The following is a 25,508-nucleotide window of genomic DNA, read 5'->3' as shown; positions in this document are numbered from 1 at the left end:
CACCGGCCTGCAGTTTCCTGGGTCTCCCCTTGAGCCTTTCTTGAAGATGGGCGTTACATTTGCTATTTTCCAGTCCTCTGGGATCTCTCCAGTTTTTAGGGATAGGTTGCATATTTGTCGAAGTGGCTCAGCTATTTTGTTCCTTAGTTCCTTGAATACCCTTGGGTGAATGCCGTCCGGACCTGGCGATTTGTCACACTTTAGCCTGTCTATCTGCCTGAGGACATCCATCTTGTTCACCTCTAGTTGGACCTGATTTTCATCCTGATCTCCTTTTCCGATCTCCTCGGGTTCCGGAATGTTGGTTGTGTCCTCCATTGTGAAAACTGACGTGAAGAACTCATTTAACCTGTCCGCTATCTCCTTTTCCTCTTTTACCACTCCCTTTCTGTCTCCATCATCCAAGGGTCCTACTTCCTCCCTAGCTGGTTGCTTCCCCTTGACATACCTGAAGAATGATTTGAAGTTTGTTGCTTCCCCTGCCAGTCTTTCTTCATATTCTCTTTTTGCTTTCCTAACCACTCGGTGACACTCCTTTTGGTGTCTTTTATGCTCCTTTTGGTTGTCTTCTGTCTGGTCCTTTTTCCATTGTTTAAATGATGCCTTCTTATCGCTTATTGCCTTTTTCACTGCATTTGTTATCCACACTGGGTTTTTTGTTCTATTTTTCTTGCACCCTTTCCTGAACTTGGGGACACACAGGTTCTGTGCTTCGTGCACGGTGCCCCTGAGTAGGGTCCAGGCCTTTTCTACGGACTCTATCTTCCTTGTGGTATCGATGAGTTTCTTTCCCACCATTTTCCTCATGGCATCATAATTCCCTTTTTTGAAGTTGAGTGCTGTCGTTGTGGTTCTTTTCACCTTTGATGGTCCAATTTCTAGCCTGTACTGGATCGTGTTGTGATCACTGTTTCCTAGTGGGGCTAGTACCGCCACCTCCTTAGCGGGTCCCCCTAGTCCGTTGAAGATTAGGTCAAGAGTGGCATCTCCACGTGTTGGTTCCGTGACCAGCTGTTCCATGAAACAGTCCCTCGTGACTTCCATGAATTTGGTCTCCCTCGTACAGCTTGAGTGCCTGATGCTCCAGTCTATTACCGGGTAGTTGAAGTCCCCCATCACCACCACGCTTCCGCTTTTGCATAACTGCCTTAGTTCGGCCTCCAGGTCCTGGTCGATTTCTTCCGATTGTCCAGGTGGGCGATAGTACAGACCCAATTTTATGTCTGTTATATGTTATTATAATTATGTTATAACTTTTTTTCAGATATGGTGACTACAATTGAATACAATACTTAAAGGTGAGGTCACACCAAGGAGCGATACAAAGGCATTATAATATCCTTAGTCTTACCATCCCTTTTCTAATAATTCCTAGCATCTTATTTGTAGTTTTGGCCTGCACATTAGGTGGAAGGTTTCAGTATATTGTCGATGATAACACCTAGATCTTTTTCTTGGGCGCTGACCACTAGCTTCTGGTAACTATGATTTGGGTTATTCTTCCCTAGGTGCATCACTTTGCATTTGACCATATTACATTTCATCTGGCATTTGGACACTCGGTCTTCTAATTTCCCAAGATCTGCCTGCAGTTTTTCACAGTATGCATGTGTTTTAACAACTTTGAACAGTTTAGTGTCATTTGCAAATTTACCCCTCCCCCCACTTTTACAAAGCCATGCTAGCGGCTGCCATGTGGCAAAACCCCCAAAGCCCTTTAAATCCCTAGGGGCAGTTACTGCAGTGACCCGCACTATTGGGCTTTTTTAAAAGAGGGGGTTAATCGTCTCACGTGTTCCAATGTCCAGATCATTTATAAATATATTAAATAGCACCGGTCCCAGTTACAGATCCCTTTAGCACTATTCACCCTCCTCCACTGAGAAAAATGGCCATTTAACCCTACCTTCTGTTTCCAGTCCAATAACCAATTCTAATCCACAATAAAACATTGCCTCATTTCCCATGAGTCTTTAATTTTCTCAGGAGATTTTCATGAGGAACTTTGTTGAAAGCTTTCTGAAAATCTAGATACCCAAATCAACTGGCTACAACTTATATATATATATATATATATATATATATATATATATATAAGTTGTAGCCAGTTGATTTGGGTATCTAGATTTTCAGAAAGCTTTCAACAAAGTTGAAAATCCATATTTGAACAAATAAGAATAGAGACTTAGGAAAAAGGTCACAGGAGATAGCAATGAATCCAGAGAACAGGGAAACTTATATATGAAATAATTTAGCATTTGAAGAATTTAATATAGCTGCTAAAGTAGGGGCAGAATAAGAGAGTGACAGAGGAGAGACAAGCTTCAATCGAATCAGGGGCCCAGAAAGATCAAAGAAGAGACAAGTTAATCTAATTGTGTATTTTTTAATGGGTATAACTTATGGGCAGACTGAATGGACCATTCAGGTTTTTATTTGCCGTTATTTACTTTGGGCTCTTTTTACTAAGATGCGCTAGTGGTTTTAGCGCGCTCGCTAGACGCTATTGCCTCCATTGAGCTGGCATTAGTTTTTCCTTATAGTGCGAGGGACAGCGCACACTAAAAACGCTAGCACAGCTTAGTAAAAGGAGCCCTATGTTACTATGAGGTGAAATAAAAATGTTTTTTGTTCTAATTTTTTCAAACTCCACACCTTTATTCATATTATAGCAACTTGTTCCTTGGTGTGCCCCTGCAATGCTATTGACAGAGGAGAGACAAGCTACAATAGAACCAGGGAAACGAGATGATGTGACACAAAAATGTTTTTGTTCTAATTTTTCTAACTCCACAGATTTATTTATTTATTTATTTATTTAAACACGTGTATACCGCCTGGAGTCACAGCGGTTTCCAAATAAACATACATAAAGCACAAACAAAAAACAATACAAATCATCTTCAAAATAATATCAACACCTATGATAATAAGACCTACATATTATATTATTATATTAAAGCAACGTATTCCTTAGTGTGCCCCTGCAATGTTACTGTGCTCAGCATCCACTGAGCCCCAGATGGAGTTGGGACACTGAAGCGAAGAGGAAACATTCTGTCTTCCACAAACTTGTGCATGCCTTGTACACTTGTGCGTATAACCATGTATAAACAAAGTAAAGGAGGAGTGGAGGGGGGAAAAAAACTCCTTCAAAACTCCTTTAACTCCTTCAAAACTCTCCACCGTACAAAAAAATACAATCACTGAAACGCTGGAGACAAAGCCTGAGTTACAGTGAGCCTACTGAAATCCGTCTCTACTCAAAGTACATCATTGGCAAAAAAAAACTTTCGGGTCTCCAATAGCGCAGGGGATAACGCTCTACTTTAGCTGAAAAAAAGTCAAGGGCTAATGTGACAAGGCCCCTACGTTCCTTTCGTGTTATTATCCCCACTTCTTCAGGAAAAACCAAAAACAAAAGAATCCAACGAATCTGCAGTAAAAGGTGAACACCAAAAACAAGAAAAAAACAACCCTGCAGAAAGGTGCAAGAATCTTTATTCAAAAAGCATACACAATTGTAATCTTTAAAAAATGGCTCTCATATACATGGAATACGGACCTAACATGGTCCGGGTTTCGGAGAAACACTCCTTCCTCAGGGGTCCGGGATGTCCAATGTATCACATGTAGAGAGTGAATGTGGAAAACAACATTGTGTTCAAAAAATCATAAATTTTTTTGTATCGGAAGCAAGAAATTCTCCTGAGCAGGGCCATATACCTAGGGAACACAGCTCAAAAGTGATCTCTGCCAGCGCGGCATGCATGCCACGACTGTGAGCCCTCCAGGGGTGAAAAAATATCTGAGTGCATACCACTTTGATAGTTTAGGTTTGTAGGCAATATTTAAGAAATTCAATAAAATATGTAATTGTGGGATGAGAGAAAAGTGGATGTGACCACAGGAATGGAGTTTGTTTTAGGATAGGGAAAGGGGAATAGGATTTGATATACTGCTTGGTCAAGGTGTATTAAGCGGTTTACAATTAGATGCTTGAGTATCTGTCACGGCGGACTCACAATCTATCTAATGCACCTGGGACAGTGGAGGATTAAGGCCCAAATTCTGTAACCAGTGCCTAAAGTTAGGCACCTATTTCGGAGACACCCAACTAGACAGGCGCCTATCTAAATTGAATAACAAGCTCAATTAAGCTTTTTAATCAGTAATAATTGAAACTTAGGCGCCTATCAAGAAAGCGCGATTCTGTAACAAGGCGCCTCTAAAAATTTAGGCGGCCTTCAAAAAAATTGGCGCTATGCATGTTAGGCGTGGGCATGGCTACGTGTTAGGCGCCTTCTTACAGAATCACTGCTCTTAAGTGTGCTTGAGTGCTCGAATGGGCGCCTAACTTTTAGCTGTGCCTAGAGCTGGCCTATTTAATGGGCTCCTCCAAAATAGGTGCTGCTCAGCATGATTCGCTAAACAGCACCCAATTTTACTTGAATAGCGCTGAACAGTGCCTATATTGGCACCTACCGTTTGGGCGCTTCTTATAGAATTTGCCCAAGGTCACAGGGAACAGTGCAGGGTTTGAACCCACAACCTCAGGGTGCTGAGGCTGTAGCTCTAACCACTATGCCATGCTCTTCTCCTAGGGTGTATTCATGCCCCCTAATTTTAATAATAATAACTTTATTCTTATATACCGCCACAATCTTGCGACTTCTAGGCGGTTCACAATGAAGAAAAGCTGTACAGACAGCGAATTACAGAGTATAGCATTGAACATCCAGTGATAGTACAAGGAGAGTTACAGGGTCAGTGAATTAGAAGGTTTCACAATAAGTAACATTATACAATCGGCGGAATTCAGAGCATAAGTAGGAAAAGAGAAAGAAGATTGCGCGGTCAATGAGTTACAAGGTGCAAGACTGAATAGATGAAAAAGATAACATAGGATGTTGATGAGAAATAATTTGTTATCTTGGTACATTAACGAAGGACGGGCACCAGTGGGAAAACTGGTAACAATTAAAGGTAGAATTTTGGCAGATGAGGGTAGACGGGCTCCTATTAAGGTGAAAGAATAACTTAGGATGGGAGGAGGCTCTGATTTTAGGGGTGCTGCAAATTGGTGCCACTTTGGTGCCTAATATTTGGAATTCAAACAGAAGTGAATGCCAAAACCGGGGTGAAACAGTGCCTATACTTGACACCTATAGGCTTATGATTTATTTTGCTTGAAATACCACTCATCCTTAAAAAAAAAAAAAAAATAACAGAGCAGTTCACATTATATAAAATGTATGTTCCAGGTATAACTGCAAAAGGGACATACATATGGAAGGGACATGGGCATTCTGACTAGTTAAATCCACATTTTATTCGATATTGTCAGTTATGTGTCTAAAAGCTGCTTTTATACCTGCCATAGAGCAAGTGTTCTTAAATTTAGACACCTATATGTGGCATACATTAGTGTTCTATAGTTTATTTATTTTAAAAAATATGTACCACCTATAAACAAAGCAGTTTCCATAAAAATAAACATACATAAATTATAATGGATTAGGTACACAAATTTGCCATTATAGAATACTAGCTTGGTGCCTAACATTTAAGCCCTGATTCTATAAACGGCGTCCAACTCCTAAGCGCTTTATAGCACAGCTGTCAATCAACCGCTAGGTTCCGTTTATAGAATCGCATCTAGAGGCAGCTAAGCATTCCTTTAGACTGGAAAGTGCATAGATCCCATCTCGCCAGAAGTTCTCAAAAATTAAAACTTACATTTCCTTCCCTTAGGGGGTAAAAATAGATTTATCAGGAGACTCGGCCACTCTTTCGCTTTCAAACTGACAGCGCTCTGGAATAATTTACCGCTTGCATTAAGGAGTTTAGGACATAAGAATTGCCGCTGCTGGGTCAGACCAGCGGCCCTTCGTGCCAAGCAGTCCGCTCACGTGGCGGCCCCTAGGTCAGGGGTGTCAAAGTCCCTGCTCGAGGGCTGCAATCCAGTCAAGTTTTCTGGATTTCCCCAATGAATATGCATGAGATCTATTTGCATGTACTGCTTTCATTGTATGCTAATAGATCTCATGCATATTCATTGGGGAAATCCTGAAAACCCGACAGAATTGCGGCCTTCGAGGAGGGACTTTGATACACCTAACTGTGCCCTAACTGAGACTAGCCCTTCGTTTTGTTCCGGAAAGCTCTGAAGACATTTTTGTTTGCTAAGCATTTTGGAAACTAACCATTTTAATTTAGAGTTCCTTTTTTTTCCTGTTTTTCTTGCTGTTAATCGAGTTGAGCTCCATTTGGTCGATGACCCAGTCTATAAAACTAAGGCCTCCTTTTATGAAACTGTGATAGCAGTTTCTAGCGCGGGGAGCTGCGCTGAATGGCCCGCGCTGCTCCCGACGCTCATCGAGTTTCTACGAGCATCGGGAGCAGAGCGGGCCATTCAGCGCGGCTCCCTGCGCTAGAAACTATCGCAGTTTCGTATAAGAGGGGATAAATTTTAGATTAGATTAGGTGCACTTCAATTTAGGCCAGGGTTTTCTTGACCTAAATGAGTGTGCCTTAGTCATTCTGCACCCAAACTCCATACCAAATCCACCCCTAACAATGCATACTTGCCATGTAGATGCTGGTAGATGCCTCAGTGTAGACTCCTACTGCAAGGTGGTAGGCACAAAACCATGTTGGGCGCGTACCAGCAAATTAATTTTTTAAATTGTTCTTTTTTAAATGGTGCTTTGTATTAACAGCGCAATTAAGCCAATTAACAAAATTAAGCTAGGAACCTAGATTGGCTAAGCAGGCCGATCAAGGCACCTAACTAGGCATCTTTTATAGAATCAAGGCATTAATGCTTTTTATAGAATTGCCCCCGTGTTCACAAGAATCAGCATGATAATAATGTCCTCATTTTTCCAATAGAGAATTCGTTAGGCTTTTGAGGAATTCTACCCTCAAATCTGAACTGGAAGCCTGGAATGCAATTCTTTTGGAAAAAATTCAGAACATGCTTGCAATGCATTTCCTGTAGAATTAAGGGTTCCTTTAACTAGACCACAGAGGAGCTTCTTAACTGTGGTCCAGTGAGGTAAATTCTCTGCGCTCATTCCTTTGAGCGTCGGAGCTTTTACCTCACCAGCCTGCGGTAAGAAGCTCTTCCACGGTTTAGTAAAACCCAGCATAAGTTTGGAGCCTGACTTCTTGCTATTTAGAAAATAGCCTCTGATTTGTTGTTTTTAAGTAATGATTTCAAATTTTTATGGGATGAAGTTTTTGATTGTGTTTATGAACTTATTTTAATGTTCCTTGAATTTTATTCAGTTACAATGTAAATTATTAATCACCTCCCCCCCCCCCCCCGAGTATCAGAGGACAAAAAAACAGCAGATGATCCAATGTCTGTATGACAATGCCAGCATCTATTAGAACTAGAACTATCTATTTTTTGTAAACGCACAAGGGTCCAAAAACTTCTATGTAACAGAAAAAAACAAGTTTGTCTCATAGATGCAGATATTGTACATTATATCCTCCAAGTCCAAATTCGTGGCCATTGAGCTACAGGAATATGCTGTTTAATCTCAATGCTCCAAATTTCCTTTAGACTCGTATTCGTTTTTTTTATTCAATGTGTGTATGTGTGTGTGTATATATATATATATATATATATACAGTGGAACCTTGGTTTACGAGCATAATTCGTTCCAGAAGTATGCACGTAAACCAAATTGCTCGTATATCAAAGCGAGTTTCCCCATAGGAAGTAAGGGAAACTCGCTTTGATCCGTTCCACCTCGTCCCACCCCCACCCCCCTCGAGGCCACCGATGCTGCTCCATACCCCCCCCCCCCTCCTCTGATACTCAGATTCTGGAAATCGATATGGGGACAGATCAATGAAATTCTTGATTCAACATTTCCGCTGACAAATGAAATGATCATATGCGGTACATTATTGCATGTTAAGCCCCCATTAGATTGTTATAAATGCCGGCTTTTATTGATAATGACAGGGACAGTCATCCAAATGATAACGAGAAATTGGAAGAGTTCTGACATTCTCAACTTCCCTTTCTGGTGGACAAGTTTATGCTCTATGTATAAATGTGGAAAGATGAATGCAGACTTATTAGGGAAGAATAAAGAATTTAAATTAGTGTGGGGCCTGTTACCAGCTTTTGTTCCATCTATTTAAGTTACAGTGGAACCTTGGTTTACGAGCATAATTCGTTCCAGAAGCATGCTCGTAAACCAAATTGCTCGTACAGCAAAGCAAGTTTCCCCATAGGAAGTAAGGGAAACTCGCTTTGATTGGTTCCACCTCCTTCCCCCCCCCCCCCCCGAGGCTACCGGCGCTGCTCCATTCCCCCCCTTGAGGCCACCGACGCTGCTCCATACCCCTCCCCGCGATCTGGCATCCCTCCCTGCAAACCGGCATCCTCCCCCCCCCCTCGCATTGCCCCCCCCACCACGATCCTACATCCCCCCCCCCCGAGCACAGCAATGACATCCCTTACCCCGACTGGGCACCAGTGCCGGTGCCTGAAGATCCTCCCTCTTCTGGCACAGCCTGGGCTGGGTGGTGCGTCAGAGATCCTCCCTCTTCTGGGCTGGGCCGAGCTGGACTGGCTTTGAGAATTTGCGCATGCTCAAAGCCTTCTGGTCTCGCTCTCTCCGAGATTCTCAGATTCAGAATCTCAGAGAGAGCGAGACCAGAAGGCTTTGAGCATGCGCAAATGCTCAAAGCCAGTCCAGCCCGGCCCAGCCCAGAAGAGGGAGGATCTCCGACGCACCGACCAGCCCAGGCCCAGGCCGCGCCAGAAGAGGGAGGATCTTCGGGCAATGGTACTGGTGCCCAGTCGGGGTAAGGGATGTCATTGCCGTGCTCGGGGGGGATGTAGGATTGGGGGGGGGCAGATGCGAGCGGGGGGATGCCGGATCGCGGGGGGAGGGGGGCGCTTGTATAGCAAGGCAAGCTCGGTTTACGAGGCACCAAGTTTGCAAATGTTTTGCTCGTCTTGCAAAACACTCGCAAACCGGTGCACTCGTAAACCGAGGTACCACTGTATATCTCTTTTCAAGTTAAGTTAGGTTTGATTCCATACATATCAGGGGAGGGAGGGGGATATTTCATAGCAATGTATTGGAATATGTCTATATTTCGGGTTTGTAAAGGGTTGGGGGGATAATGATGATCTTTTAAAATTTGTTGTTCAAAGATGTGTTTTTATGGTTGATATCTTTCAAATGTATACATTTGTATTGCACTGTTCATGTTGGAAAATAATAAAAAATTTACAAAAAAAAAAAATAAATAAATCACTCCCCCTTTTTTTGTTACTAAGCGGCAGTAGAGGTTTCTACCATGGCCCGGAGCACTAAATACTCCAACGCCCATAGAATTCCTATGTGTGTCAGAGTAGTATCAGGGCATTTAATGCCCCAGGCCGCGGTAGAAACCTCTACCGTGGTGTATTAAAAGAGGACCTTTTTTATTTTTTACATTCATTTAGATTATTTTGCATTTGATTTATTTTTGTTGTTAAATGCTATTCTATGGTGGTTTTATGGAAAGAGTATAGATAAAAACAAGGGGGCTATAGGGCTAAATCAAGATAACATGACAGGTCATGGACCTGATGGGCCACCGCGGGTGCGGACTGCTAGGCGCGATGGACCTCTGGTCTGACCCAGCGGAGGCAAATTCTTATGTTCTTATGGTATTTCTTAACTGCCTATAACAAGGGATGGAAAGTATATGTCTGTTACATAAGCAATAAATGGTTTCACATTACTAGTTCTTTCTTTCTTTCCATTCCTTTCTTCATCCTTTGTCTTTCTTTCTCCAATTTTTTTCTATTCCTCCTTGGGGTTTTTTTTTTTTATTATTACCTTTTTTCCCTCCCTCTTCTAGTGCTTTCATACTTTTCACTTCTGCCTTTTCTCTATCCATGTCCGCTTCTTCTTCTTCTTCTTCTTCACTATCTTCTGTTTTTCCTTCCCTTTATCCCTGCCCCTTCGCCTCTTCCTTTCTTTCGCTGTGAGACACGGAATGGTTAACCTTGAGGGGCTCCTGCTGAGGTGTACCCAGGACCCTTTTATCTCCACATCCTTTCGTGTGTGTTTCTCTTTTGCCTTTCCTTTTTTTTTTTTTTTTTTTTTCCTCTCCTTTCCTGATGACACATTAGTCGGCACTCTGCTGCCTGTAAAAGCCTTCCTTCGCCTTTCCTCCTCCCCCTTCCCATCCATCCCTCTCTCCCCAGACCCAGCGAGCCGCACTGCTTGGCTTTAATGAACGCTGGGGCCGGAGCGCGTTAGGCGGCTTCAAAGAGCTGCTCCCCGACTCGCGCGGACGCTGCGCACGGTCTCTGCCTCTCCCCCGAGCTCGGACTGCTTTTCGGCCGCCCTGTGCTCGCTGCGTCCCTTCGGAGAGGAGAGGAGAGGAGAGGGGAGGGGGGGGGGGGGCGGCTCCAGAGGCAGCCCGGCTCTTCTCAATTAACATGTGGAGGCTCGGAAGGATCCGGCGCACATGGAAAGAGCTAGGCAGCCGGATGGTCGCCGCGTGAGGAGCCCACGACACGGACGCGGAGAGCCCGAGCGCCGACTGAATCGCGACTACGCTTGCGCCTTCCCTCAGCCCCTGAAAGCGCCGGACGCAGGGACGCAACTTTACTTTTGCTAGTTAGGGTGGACTTGCGCGCGGGGAGGACGGGCCGAAGGAGCAGGTGAGTCACGCTGTGTTTATGCCAACTTACCAGAACTATGATAAGTGGGATGAAAAGGCGCGAAGGGCGGGAGGGGGAGGGAAGTGACAGGAGGTTTTAGGTTGATTTTAAAGGAGAATGACAGCCTCTGTTGAAGCTCAGAGTCAAACCGGGCTGCAGTGGTGGATTAAAGGTGCAGGGGGGGGGGGGGGGGGTGGCGTGAGAGCATTTCTTAGACAGGGAGTTTGTACAAACTAGTGCCGAGTCCAGTTCAGGTGGCTTGGGTTTGGATCCCTGCCCTCTCAGCCCACCCTTCAATTCATTCCCATACACTTCCTGTTTCTTGCCTAACAGTCCATCCCCCACCCCTATCTCTTGACTCGAAGAATCGCTTACCCTGAATGCAAAGTGGCTATTAATTATTGTCCCAAAAATTGTCAGAGAGGAAAGAAAGCGTGGTTCTCCATGGAGGGGAGGGGAGGGGATGAAAATGCCCAGTGGTGCTGATGCCCTCTCAGGCAGGAATGCTCATTAGAGTTGGAAGTCTATTCTTTTAGGAATGTGTGTGCGTAGCACCTTTTGTGTTTTCCTTTCGGGATCAAAATCTCACTGTATTAATTTTTGACACCTCCATGCAAGTCCAAATAAATATCACCAACCAAAATAAAATAAAGCGGACACAAAATGCATAAGTGAAGGCAGAACTGAGCAAGAATTGAATGTAGAGGGGGAAAGGATGAGGCAGTGAGGACTGCAGGTTGCATACCTCGGGTAGTAGAAACGTTTTTATATTTCTTCTAACTAAAGGACAGACACACACTCACACAGAGCTTTGGGCTGCTAAAGAGGACATAAGTTTTGTTTTGCTTGGGTAACTTCCATTCCAGGCTAGTTTGTCAGCTACATGCAGGTTACATGCAGACTTTCTGTCAACTCAGTTTCCCTTTTACTCCATGGCTGGCTGCCTCTGGTAGGGGGGGGGGGGATTTGGATGGTGTACAGGTGTCTGTCATACTGCCTCAAGTACAGTATGAACTTAACATTTAGGTAGGACATACGAATATATATCCCATAGGTAAATATATCACAGTATATCAAATACAGGAGGAATCTGTGTAATTGATCGCAGAGCTGCAAGGCAAAGCGTTGCTAATAATGTTTCCATGGGCTGCTGTGGCATCTGTGAGATTTCACTGACAACGCAGGGAATAGGTGCTCCTAATGTACGCTGCACACAAACTCTCCTTGAGTAACCTGGAGTTTGTCTGTAGTATAGGGCACTGTGACCCTTTAATTTAAACCCCATTGTAAGCATGGGAAATTCCTTACCCTAGACCAGTGGTTCTCAACCCCGTCCTGGAGGACCCCCCCCCCCCCAGGCCAGTCGGGTTTTCAGGATAACCCTAATGAATATGCATGGAGCAGGTTTGCATGCCTGGCACCTCTATTATATGCAGATCTCTCTCATGCATATTCATTAGGGCTATCCTGAAAACCCGACTGGCCCGGGGGGTCCTCCAGGACAGGGTTGAGAACCACTGCCCTAGACTCCTGCTGAATACCCTTCTATAACTTCATTCTCTGGTCAGCAACAAATGATAATATATATATATATATATAATAACTTTATTTTTCTATACCGCCATAATCTTGTGACTTCTAGGCGGTTCACAATGAAGAAAAGCTGGACAATCAGCGAATTACATAGTATAAATAGATAAGAGAGCATTGAGCGGTCAGTGAATTACAAGGTGCAAAATGTTTAGAAGAAAAGTATACATAGGTTGTTGAAAAGAATTAACTATATATACCGGTATATTCTTTTAAGTATTCTCCAGCAATGAAATGGTGATTTGACTGGTCTTTTCGACCTGATCTCTTCATGAATAACAAACAGCTCCACTGGGACTGGAGAGTGATTGCGTGGTTAGAGTTTAGTTACACCATGCCAAGAGAACTCCTAGAACGTGAGTTCAAATTCACGCTGCGATGTTAATGGGCGACGAGACCTTAGGTGCATCCTTTTATCTCGCCATGCTTCAGTTTCACAGCTGTCATTTGGTTGGAACAGTAGCATAACTCTTCCCATTGGAGTGTCACGCAGTGTGCGAGGCACGTTCATCCGAGAGGTTACTGCGTGCATGTTTCTCAAGCGCAATGATTGTAAAGTGTGTTGGGATTCTGTTTGGATCAGATGAGAGGTGCCATAGGAATACTAATTCTGCTCTTCTTTGTTAATGGAATGCCCTTGGATGATTTTTTAAACTGGCTTCCTAGCTGCAGGAGAGAAATCTGCCTCATTTGACTGAGCCTTAAGGATTGGGCTGTCTGTTGACGGGTATGTATCGATCGTGGGTTGTACCATATCGCGATCCACCGTGCCACGCTGAGACCAGGAGTGGGACAATTAGCAAAATCCTAAGACTTCTGTTTTTCTGCACACATCTTTTATGTTTGTGTTCAAGATAAGCACTACGATGGGGGAAAGAGTTAATTTTCTTCTTTTGGAAGATATAAGGCTGCTGAGTCATGCCTGGATCCAATGCAATGAGCAAAGGCAGGTGCACTGTTACCTAGATCTGCCAGTGTCTCTCAGCCCTGACTTGTACCAATTTCATCTTTTTTACTGGTATATGAGGCCACATGGAGAACTTCTTGGGAACCTCAGACCTGATTTGCAGTACCCCCTTCTCGTTGTAAATGGTTAACGGGCCATGCATTTGATAGACTGCCTTTCTGTAGTATAACCAAAGCAGTTTACATATTGCGCACTGATACTTTCTTTATCTCTAGTGAGCTCACAATCTAAGTTTTTCTACCCGGGACAATGAAAGGTTAGGGTTTGCCATTGTACCTCATTCATAACTGGTAGTGACAAACCTAATTCAGCACGCCACTCTTTCTTTGGAAGGGAGCTGCCTTCATTAAATCATTTCTAGAAATGCTCCTACTCCAAAGTAGGGCGACTGATGCATCATATCCCATTCTCAACTCTCCCACTTTTAACGGGCATCCTAGTGTTTGCATGTATTCATCCGTCCATCCCTCTGTCAAGTGAGATAGCACAGATCTGCAAAGAGCTTATTGTGACATTTCTATAAACTGGCACCCTAAGCTAGGCACTCTGATGCTGTGAGCTTAGTGCCTATTTAGTAATAGCACTTAGCTCCAGGATTCCATTATGGAATACCAGTGTAAGTTGATATTGGCATGGCCATGTTTAAATGTGCCCTCTTAGGAAATGTCAGTGGCAGGCATATGAGTTGGTGTGCTTTGGTGCACGAAGTGACGCACAAAGTGTATAGTACGAAGTCTGTTCAAAAAGTTCCAGGACTGATTTTATAAAAATTTATTAAACAATCATACAGCTTATCCCATTGGGTCCCCTTTCCTAGGTGACGGGACAAAAGTGCGACGACATTTGAGAGCGGACAACTGAGCGCAAGACTTCAGCACGCCGCTTCTTTTAAAGGGCTCCGACGGGAGGTGTGGGGGGGAACCCCCCACTTTACTTATTAGTGTTCGTGCTGCCGTGCTAAGTTTTCTATATAATGGGGGGTTACAACCCCCAAAACCACCCCCAACGGCAGCGCCAACACTATTAAGTAAACTGGGGGGTGGGTCCCCCCACACCCCCCGTTGGAGCCCTTTAAAAGAAGCTTTTAGAGTGGCGCGCTGAAGTCTTGCGCTCAGTTGTCCACTCTCAAATGTCGGCGCGCGTTTGTCTCACGCACTTATGACTATGAACCCCTTTCCTACATATACACTTTTCCCAACATAATTTCCACTTCTGGAAATAAGCCTTAAACGCATCTTCAGGAATCACCAAAAGTTGCTGCATCAAATTTTGCTTTATGTCTTCAATGGTCTCAAATTGCTCTTCTTTCAGCATGGATTTAAGTTTAGGAAACAGGAAGTCAGCAGGGGCCAAGTCAGGAGAGTAAGGTGGCTGGGGAAGAGCTGTCATTGTGTTTTTTTGCACAAAATTTGCGGTTGTCAGCCATCAACCGTGGAACAAACTTTGCTGCTACGCAAGACATCCGCAACTTCTCTGTTAGAATATTGTGGCACGAACCAATGGAGATGTTGCATTCCTCTGCTAATTCTCAAACCGCTAATCACTGATTAGCGCACACAAAAACCCTTACTTGATCAACATGATCATCATCAGTTGACGTTGATGGTCTTCCAGTTCGCAAATCATCTAACACCGATTCACAACCACTTTTGAAGCATGAATACCATTCAAAACACCTTCCATGACTCATTACATGTTCCCCATAAGCCACTTTCAGCATTTCATAAGTTTTTGTAGCAGTCTTATCCGATTTAAAACAGAACTTCACGCTGTAGCACTGCTCATTGAGGTCGCACATGATGAAAAATAGCCAATCACAAAAAGCACACTTTCACAAAAACTGCTGTAACTCGGAGACAAAAACAGATATCAGCAAATGGAAAAGAGGAAGGCACTCATGAGGTTTCAAGCGACTCACAACGCCTAACACATCTCAAAAGAACTTCCTATTGGTGCACAATTCAAACAGTTCTGGAACTTTCTGAACAGACCTCGTATTGTCAACCAGTGTTTCAGGACACACTGGTGTGTCACAAAGAAGTGGGAAGTGTGCCACCAAAAACTGGCTTATCCTTTCCTTAACAACCATCTGTGCCTGCAAGCTGGGAAGAACAGAGAATCAGGTACGTGAAATCCCCTTAACCAGTCCTGAATTCTCCTTTCCCACTGCTTCCAATAATGCTAGCTTCCAGCCCTATCTAAAAATGATCTGTTCACTAAGGTCTCCTTTTACAAAGGCGCGCTAGCGGTTTAACGTACGTAATACCGCGCGCTAAACCGCCGGCCGCGCTAGCCGCTACCGCCGTCTCTTGAGCAGGCAGTAGTTTTTAGGCCAGCGCGGGGGGTTAGCGCGTGACGAAAAGTCGCGCACATTAACCCCCGCTAGCGCGGCTTAATAAAAGGAGCCCTAAATAGTTTCCGAGCAGTATTGTTTGCAAGGTTTTGTGTTACTTCATTCATTGCATCTGGCACTGGAGGGATTTTGGTTTGCTGCTACTGAGGCAACACCAGAATATTTGTTTTGTATAACAAGCTGTAAGCTCTATGCCCTATACCCCAGATGGGTAAATATTTTTTGACAGTATGTTTAGTGTGATTTGCCTACCAATTTTCTCATCAATCCCACATTTTTCACTGATAACCAACCCTCCCCTGCCCTTTTATCAAGCTTTGCTGCCGATGCCAAGCCACCCATAGGAGTAGCATGTGCGGCTCAGCATTTAGCTCAGCATGATAAAAGGAGGGGGGAGGGGATTATTACATTTTATCTTTTCTCAAAGTATTTATAGTTACTTTAATTTTAACAGTTTACAAAGCAACTAAAATAAATTATTTTAAAGAATATTTTATATTTTTATTGCATGATTTATAACGAGATGTTTAGAATTTTTTGTTCGGCTGTGAATTGTAGAATTCAGTGTTACATATATGAATAATGTACAAGAAAGGAGGGCTTAATTTTCATTATGATTGCTTGTATAATTAAAGGTATGCTATTTATTCCAACCCCCCCCCCCCCCACTACAGCTCCCTGGGACTGTGGGTAAATCGCTTACTCCCCCTTTTACAAAGCCACGTTAGCAGCTGCCACTGTAGTAATTACCCCAAAACCCATAGAGATTTAAGGGCCTTGGGGCTTTTGCCGTGTGGCTTTGTAAAAAAAAAAAAAAAAAAAGGGGGAGGGGGTTGTTAATCCTTCATTGCCCAGAGTCACAAAGAACTGCAGTGGGGGGAAAAATAAATAAATAGCATACCTTTAATTGCATAATGAATCACAATTACAGAGTTCAGTTGAAATACAGCTCTACAAAAATTAAAGAATAAAACTAATAAAAAGATAAGTAAAACAATATACAGATGAAATAGTTACAAATGAAAGAATCTAAAACAGCATGCAGAATAGCTATAAACATCCTTGCAGTTTTCATAGTCTACTCAGAAAGCAAGCCTAGAAGAAAGATTAAAAACCCCTGCGATTAATTAAACACACACCTGGGAGACATGTCCATGCTGTACCCATGTGTACACCCTTCTTGTAGTAAGGTACAATGGTCCAGATTGTATAAAAGGTACCTACAGTTAGATGCCTAGATCGGTGCACCTAGCCAGTCTAGGCGCCTAACTTACCCCCCTCCCCCCCTATTACTGAGCCGCAGTCGAGGTTTTTACTGCGGCCTGAAGCACTAAATGCTCTGACACTGTTCCCACATTCATAGAATTCTTTTGAGTGTCAGAGCATTTAGTGTCCTGAGCCATGGTAGTAAAAGGGGGATTAATTATTTAAAACGCATAATCAGTGTCGGTAGCAATTTATTAGCACCTCCTAATTGACTTAAATTAAAATTAATTGGATGATAGGTGCCTAGATCAGTAGGTGCTTACTACTTTCAGGTAGGTGCCTAGTCTAAGGTGTCTCAGAAAGTAGGAGAGGTTTGGAGCGAATCACGGGTGTGCTTTTCATGTAGGCGCTGGTATTTAGGCCAAGAAAACCCTGGCATAAATAGGGTGTGCCTAAGATTTGGATGCCTACTGGTGCCTAAGTCCACTGTAGGCACCGCTAGGTGTGATTCTATAAAAGGCGCCTAACTTAAGACACGTGTGCTATGTGCCGCGTTCCTCAGCATCTGTGTATAGAATCTGGGCCTATGGCACTTTAATAAGAACATAAGAATTCTCATACTGGGACAGACTGAAGGTCCATCAAGCCCAGTATCCTGTTTCCAACAGTGGCCAACCTAGGTCCCATGTACCTGGCAGAAACCCAAAGAGTAGCAACATTCCAGAGCTGAGATTGTGATGTCATAATACCTCATTCCACCATTGCCTAAGAGACAAACTCAACAGTGATGTCACAGTGGCTTGATTGTCCTATACTTGGCTCACATAAGAATTGCCATACTGGGACAGACCGAAGGTCCATCAAGCCCAGTATCCTGTTTCCAACAGTTGCCAACACAGGTCCCAAGTACCTAGCTAGATCCCAAGCAGTAAAAAAGTCTTTATTCTGCTTATCTTAAGAATAAGCAGTGCATTTCCCCAAGTCATACAGAAAAGTACCTAGTTCACAAAGTTGCACAGTGGTGCCTTTAATACATTAAGCATCCAGTTTTTGGTACCAATTTATAGAATTGTCCCTAATATTTTACCTGTCAAAGGCATCACTATCACAGTAACAGCTGTCTTGATGAACTTCAGCTTAGATATGCTGCCTAATTTTTAGCAACTCTTTACATTCCACACAACGAGAGAGGTGGTGGAGAGGAAAACGGTGACTGAGTTCAAAGAAGCGTGGGATGAACACATAGGATCTAGAATCAGAAAATAATCTAATATAATTAATCCCTAAGTGCGCATGTGCACTCCCGCCTGCGTGCTCCCGTTTTCCGTGAGCTGTAGGGACCCGCAGGAAGGAGTGCGCATGTGTGCAGTGGCGCGGAGTCTGTCGGACGCAGCAGCTCTTGCAGTCTGAAGGATGTGAACTGGCCGGGGCGACATCAGCGGGGGCCGGAACGGACTTTAATTGCTGCCTCCCAGGCTTCTCCTCCTGCTCCTGCTGGGCCCGCATAAAAAAACCCACAAAAACCCCAGAGCTTGCTTCGGGTCCGGCAAGGGCTGTGGGTCCTGAAACCTTCCGATTCCAGCAGCATCTACAGCTGCAGACGCTGCTGGAATCGGAAGGTTAGTCGGGACCGCGGGAAGGGAAGGGGGGGGGTTGGTAAGGGACTAAGGGAGCCGGCCAGACCGTGGGAAGGGAAAGGAGGGGTAGGGGAAATGCTACTGCTGCACATGGAAGTGGTGTGGGGGAGGGAAATGGAGGGGGAGGGAATGCTGCTGTGGCTGCTGCACAGGGAAGTGGTGGGAGAGAAATGCTGCTGCATAGGAGGCAGGGAGAGAGACAGATAGAAAGAAAAGAAGAAAGACACAGGGGCAGGGAGAGACACAGAAAGACAGACAGACAAAGGGGGCCAGGGACAGAGACAGACAGCGGGAGGGAGAGAGAGACAGAAATAAATACACAGAGACATATATTCTAGCACCCGTTAATGTAACAGGCTAAAATACTAGTATTAAATATTGAACTAAGGCCAGTACTGGGTAGACTTGCATGGTCTGTGTCTGTGGGGGAGGATGCGCTAGAGAGGGCTTCAATGGCTGGGAGGGTTTAGATGGGATGGAGTAGGTTTTAACGGAGATTTTGGCAGTTGGAACCCAAGCACAGTATCTGGTAGAGCCTTTGGATTCTTGCCCAGAAATAGCTAAAAAAAAATTTAAATTGAATCAGGTTGGACAGACTGGATGAACCATTCGGGTCTTTATCTGCCGTCATCTACTATGTTACTATGTTACAACTCCGGCAATGTAACTCATGTCTGATCTGCATGTCCTGAGCTAAAGTTTGCCAAAGACCACATTGTGGGGGCTAAGTTTATAAAGCCTGTTATTTCTTGTGCAAGTGCATTGAAATCCTTTTGGGTGCACACTAAACAGTGGCTTGATTTGGTTTATGAATTTGATATACCGGATGACATGAAATGTACTAAAGCAGGTTACAATGAACAATATATACTGTAAAAACAGTAGTAATTAATGATTTAAGTGTACAAACACCTCTTAATTATAAAAACAGTCACAAGTTCTCTGTAAATTTAGCAGTACCTCAGGGGAATGTGTTAGCATGTTAGCAGCACTGGCAGGCTAATATTTAATATTGGGCTGTCACATTTGTTTCTCATTCCAAGACCAGAAGAGCCCCAACCCTCTCATCTGCTCCCCTCCCAGTCCACAGCAGAAGACTTCTCCATGCCTAACCCACTCTCTTGCTACCTTTAATCCATAATACAGAACAGAAAATAACATTTTGTACATGTCAATCAAATTAAAATCAAACCTACATATTATAATACTAATCAATGATAAAATGTGAAGGTTGGCAGCTTCTACGTGCATATAACTTAGAGAAAAATAGTTTAACAATGGTACTTCAAGAAGATCCATGTTTTAAGCCTACATCTGAAAGAGACCTATCATGTTGCCAGCCTTACAGCTGTAGGCATTTCATTCCAGTTAATTGGGGCAGAGCCTCAAATAGCACTAATTAGAGCAGACATTAGATGAAAGTCTCTTGGGGATGGTAGTTTTAATTTGGGAAATTCAGTGTAAATCATGATTTGGTGACTATAATTTCACTAAGTATCTCAGATTAAGTGGAGATAATCCATGAAGAATCTTTCAAGTACAGTTTAGAAGTTTCAACTGTATTCTGCATAAACTGGCAGCCAAGTTTATTCAAAATTTGATATCCCGTCTAATCGGGTTTCAAGGCGGTTTACATATTAAAACAAAGGGGGAAACAAAAAAAAAAAATTTAAAATAAATAAACATACACATTACAAATAAACACGAATCACACAGACTAGAACAGGAACAAAAGAGAAAAGGGGGAAGAACTACAGTATTTGAATAGAAAAGAAAGGAAGGGAAGAACGAAAGGGAGGGGAACTTAAAGGTCGGCATTGATGCCGGTAAAAAAGTATGTACAACATCCTTAAAAGGACAATCAGGTCACTTTCCTCCCCTTCCCCCCTCTGAAAAAAAGATCTCCTTTCTATGTGGAACTTAGCAAAATCAACTGTCATTACATTTTGCATTATTTATGTACCACTTATATCCCAAGTGGTTTACATTCAGGTACTTTATCATATTTCCCTATGTGGCTCATAATCGAAAGAGAAAAACATCCAAAAACCAGCCTAAGTCAGCACTTGGACGAACATTTCCCAAATACGTCCAAGTGCCGATAATAAAAACGGGTTTTGGACGTATTTTTAAACGACCTAGGCCTTCATAGTGCCGCTGAACGACCAAAGTTAAATGGGGCGTTTCAGGAGGAGTGTTGAGGGCGGGAGTTGGACGGGATGTGGGCCAGCTTAGACTTAGTCGTACAGCATGTATAGTTATACAGCCAACGATCGACAGAACTTGGACGTTAAAACATAGTCTAAGTCCCAAAAACCCACCTAAACTCATCAGATAAGCACTGAAAACACAGAACACTGATCCACACACACTACCCCAGCGATCACCGACCCCCCCCCATAAAAATATTAATCATATATTAAGCATATACGGTTCCTTCCGATTATTACCGTATTTTCACATAGATAACGCGCACCTGCCCAAGGTCACAAGGAGCAGCGAGGGATTTGAACCCACAGCCTCACCCCTGTGCCACACACTATTATAATATTCCAGATGAAAGAGCACAACAGACTGAATGACCTGTCGAAGACTGTTCTCTGAAAGAAACTCTAAATATTGAACACATCATGCGAATGTTAGAAAATATCTTCCTGGTTATCTTGGGAGGGACTCAGGGCTACCTGTGGAATGAAATGATACCAAGAATCTGTATTGATGTATAGAAAGGTATTCATATTTTCTCCAACGCTGGGTCTTACACAGTTTTACCCTGACATTTTGCCCAAAATAAGGACTTGTGTGGGAGGTCCAAGATACTCTACCTCTGAATGGTAAGATCAGAATACTTCAAGAAGCAAGTGAAATCTTGGATCTTCTCTGAAGCCTTTAACAGAAGAAGCAAGTAACTAGCTAGTCACATACACACACACACACAAAGGGACTAACTCCAGCTGCACATACTGGATGACTTAGGACGGCCACCAGGATGATCTCGGGGTTCAAGGGTCTCTCGTACGAAGAGAGACTGAACAAATTGCAGCTCTACACTCTCGAGGAACGTAGGGAGAGGGGAGACATGATCGAAACATTTAAGTACCTCACGGGACGTGTCGAAGTGGAAGATGATATTTTCTTTCTCAAGGGACCCTCGGCCACAAGAGGGCACCCGCTCAAACTCAGGGGTGGAAAATTTCATGGCGACACCAGAAAGTATTTCTTCACAGAGAGAGTGGTTGATCATTGGAACAAGCTTCCAGTGCAGGTGATCGAGGCAGACAGCGTGCCAGACTTTAAGAATAAATGGGATACCCATGTGGGATCCCTACGAGGGTCAAGATAAGAAAATTGGGTCATTAGGGCATAGACAGGGGGTGGGTAAGCAGAGTGGGCAGACTTGATGGGCTGTAGCCCTTTTCTGCCGTCATCTTCTATGTTTCTATACTGTAGCAGGACTTGCTTATCCATTCTTACTCTAGCTGAGATCATTTTCATGCACCTTTTCTGATTCCACATGCAATTTTCTTTAGTTAGTCCCATCATTTTCTATCCAACTCATATTATTATATCTTATCTATTATCTATGAGTTCCATTTCTACTTACACCAGTAATATTGCCTATAAAAATGTTTAAAATAACAGGCCCAAGAACAGAACCTTGAGGCACACTTGGTAACGTCCCTTTCATCAGAGTGATCGCCTTTGATCACTACCCTCTGTCGCCTTCCACTAAACCAGTTCTTGACCTGGCCCGTCACTTTGGGACCCATCCCGAGGGCACTCAGTTTATTTATTAGACGTCTGTGTGGAACACTGACAAAGGCTTTGCTAAAATCTAAATACACCACATCTAGCGCACTCCCTCTATCCAATTCTCTGGTTACCCAGTCAAAGAAATTGATCAGATTTGTTTACCTCTACTGAATCCATGCTGCCTCTGTCCTGTAACACACCGGATTCCAGAAACTTCACTATTCTCTGTTTTAAAAGCATTTCCATTAATTTGCTTACCACAGAAGTCAGACATACTGGCCTGTAATTCCCTACTTCTTCCTTACTTCCACTTTTGTGTAGAGGGTCCACGTTCACCCTTCTCCAGTCCTCTGGTACCACTCCCAATTCTAAAGAAGCATTGAAAAGGTAGTCAGCAGTGCCACCAGAACTTCCCCAAATCCCTTCAGCACTCTCGGATGTATCCCATCCAGCCCCATCGCTTTATCTATCTTTAATTTAGCTAGCTCCTCACAAACACAACCCTCTGAAAATCTATCAGGTTTTACCACTCCTCCATCTTTATTCGCATTTGTCTTCTGCGGTCAGTGCTCTCGGATTTTCAGCCGTGAACACAGAACAGAAATATTTGTTAAGCAATTCAGCCTTTTCTTTATCAGCTTCTACATATTCCTCCCCTTCACTTTTGAGTTTCACAATGCCACTTTTGCACTTCTTTCTATCACTGATATATCTAACAAATGTCTTGTCTCCCCATTTTACCATGTCATCTATTTTTTCTTCCATTTGTATCTTTGCTTTCCTAAGTATTCTCTTAACTTTTCCAGATATTTTTACCTGTCTTCCTCTTTCTGCGATCTTTTGTAGTTTATGAAAGCTAACCTCCTATTCCTTACCTTCTCAGATACTACTTTTGAGAACCAAAATGACCTTTTTTCCTCTTACTTTTACTTACTTGTCTCACAAAAAAGTTTGTCACCCTTACAATAACTCCTTTCAATTTTGCCCACTGCATTTCTACTCATTCCAGAGATTCCCATCCAGACAACAATTCCTTGACGTAATCCCCCATCTGATGTTATAATGTGTATTGTGTTGACATTGCAGTGTACTATGCCATAACATGAATTGTATTTTTAATATTTTTATTGCTATATTTTGTGTCTTCAGTGGCGTACCAAGGGGGGGGCGGGAGGGGCGGTCCGCCCCGGGTACCAAGCCCTTAGGGGGTGCTCCCGGTCCGGTCCAGTTCCCCCCCCCTGCGCCGGGTGTCGCGTCTGGAAACAGCCTGCAGCAAGATCGCGATGCCAGAGATCTTTGCCTGCTTCGACTGTTTCCTCCGCCACGGTCCTGCCCCTCCTCTGATGTCAGAGGAGGGGCGGGACCGCGGCGGAGGAAACAGCCGAAGCAGGCAAAGATCTCTGGCATCGCGCGATCTTGTTGCAGGCTGTTTCCCCAGGGCAGTAGCGTACCAAGGGGGGCGAGGGGGAGGTCCATCCCGGGTGCCGCCTTAGGGGGGGGGTGCACAGCTGGCCCGGTCCCTATCGCGCTCCTACCCTCCCAGCGAAAGCAACATCGGCGCCATTATCGAAAAAGGTAATGGCGCCAGGCCTTGGAGCACCAAGGCAGACCGCTTCTCCCCCCTCCCAGCCGAAACCCCGCTGACTATCCTATCTCTCCTCCCCCAAGTGAACCTTTCCGACCCTCCCAGCGAAAGCAGCAAACCTCCCTCCAGTAGCGTCGGCTTTATCCTCCCTCTGCCGCATCACTGATGACGTCATCAGTAACGCGGCAGAGGGAGGAGAAAGCCGCGAAGGAGGTTTGCTGCTCTCGCTGGGAAGGTCGGAAAGGTTCACGGGGGGGAGAGATAGGAGGGTCAGCGGGGGTTCGGCTGGGAGGGGGGAGAAGCGGACTGCCTCGGTGCTCCATTACCTTCTTCGGGCAGCAGCAGCGTTTACAATTCGCTGCTGTTGCCGGCTTCAGGCCTTGTTCTCTGCCTGGTCCTGCCTACTTCCAGTTTTCATGAAGACAGGACCCGACAGAGAGGAAGGCCTGAAGCGGGCAACAGCAGTGAATTGTGAATGCTGCTGCTGCCCGATGAAGTTCAGGACATCGGGGAAGGAGCAGGAAGAAATCGGCTGCTGGCTTGGGGGTGAGGGTAGGGAAAGAATCGTGGAAGTGGAGAAATCGGCACGATGGCTTTGTGCGGGCTAGGGGGAGAGAGAAAGAAAGGAAAAAATAAAGAGGGGGGCCAGGGGGAGAGAGAAAGAAAGGCAGAAAGAAAGAGGGGGACCAAGGGGAGAGAAAGAAAGGCAGAAATAAAGAGGGGGTCAAGGGGGAGAGAAAGAAAGGCAGAAAGAAAGAGGAGGGCCAGGGGGAGAGAGAAAAAAAGGCAGAAAGAAAGAGGGGGACCAAGGGGAGAGAAAGAAAGGCAAAAATAAAGAGGGGGGCCAGGAGGAGAGAGAAAGAAAGGCAGAAATAAAGAGGGGAGCCAGGGGGAGAGAGAAAGAAGAAGGACCAGAAGAAGGACCAGAGACTCATGAAATCACCAGACAAAAAAGTAGGAAAAATGATTTTATTTTCAACTTAGTGATCAAAATGTGTCCGTTTTGAAAATTTATATCTGCTGTCTATATTTTGCACTATGGCCCCCTTTTACTAAACCGCAATAGAGTTTTTTAGCGCAGGGAGCCTATGAGCGTCGAGAGCAGCGTGGGGCATTCAGCGCAGCTCCCTACGCTAAAAACCGCTATCGCAGTTTAGTAAAAAGGGAGGGGGAATATTTGTCTATTTTTGTATAGTTGTTACTGAGGTGACATTGCATAAAGTCATCTGCCTTGACCTCTTTGAAAACCCGCGGAATATAAATGATAATTAACATTTTCTCTGCGTACAGCGTGCTTTGTGTTTTTAAAATTTTATTGTTGGTAGATCATTTTGACTTGGCCACAAAGGTAAGGGGGAGGGAGGGAGGGGAACTGCTGAAAGACATCTAGTAATCCTTGCAGGCTTGACTGCAGGGAATTATTTTTGTAAAATCATGTTTTGTTATGTGACTGGCATTATCTAGACTTTAATTTCTATGAATGAATAGAATGAAAATGATATAAAATTACTTGCTTGTTTTTATGTGCGTGCGCTGAAGGAAAGTGGAGAGAGAGTGGGCTGAGGATGCTGAAGGGAAATGGGGAAGAGAGTGGGGAGAAGACGCTGATTTATAAATTGACAATTGTACAGAATATTGTTTCTTTTTATACTTTAATATAAACAATTCAAGGCTTGTGTGGATGGAATCAGGTGGTTTGCGGGGATGGGGACCGAGCTTAC

At 44.1% G+C, this 25,508-nt stretch overlaps 2 protein-coding genes across 6 annotated transcripts in view; one reads left to right on the top strand and one right to left on the bottom strand.

Annotated features, from left to right (window-relative positions):
• The window catches only part of LOC117365127 (dedicator of cytokinesis protein 2-like), a 1,549,644-nt gene that overhangs the window by 560,115 nt on the left and 964,021 nt on the right, over window positions 1-25,508 (bottom strand). The window lies entirely within an intron of this gene.
• Window positions 10,282-25,508, top strand: part of LOC117365135 — a 405,951-nt gene continuing 390,724 nt past the window's right edge. For 3 of the 5 annotated variants that reach the window (XR_004540364.1, XM_033955140.1, XM_033955156.1), the window contains exon 1: window positions 10,286-10,696. The gene's annotated coding sequence lies outside the window, so the exon portion shown is untranslated. Of the gene's footprint in view, window positions 10,697-25,508 lie in introns of all 5 variants that reach the window. The other 2 variants (XM_033955132.1, XM_033955148.1) reach the window with 2 other exon arrangements.

The sequence above is a fragment of the Geotrypetes seraphini genome, chromosome 1 (genome assembly GCF_902459505.1).
Source record: "Geotrypetes seraphini chromosome 1, aGeoSer1.1, whole genome shotgun sequence".
Classification (NCBI taxonomy): domain Eukaryota; kingdom Metazoa; phylum Chordata; class Amphibia; order Gymnophiona; family Dermophiidae; genus Geotrypetes; species Geotrypetes seraphini.
This window is presented reverse-complemented; position numbering and strand designations above follow the sequence as displayed.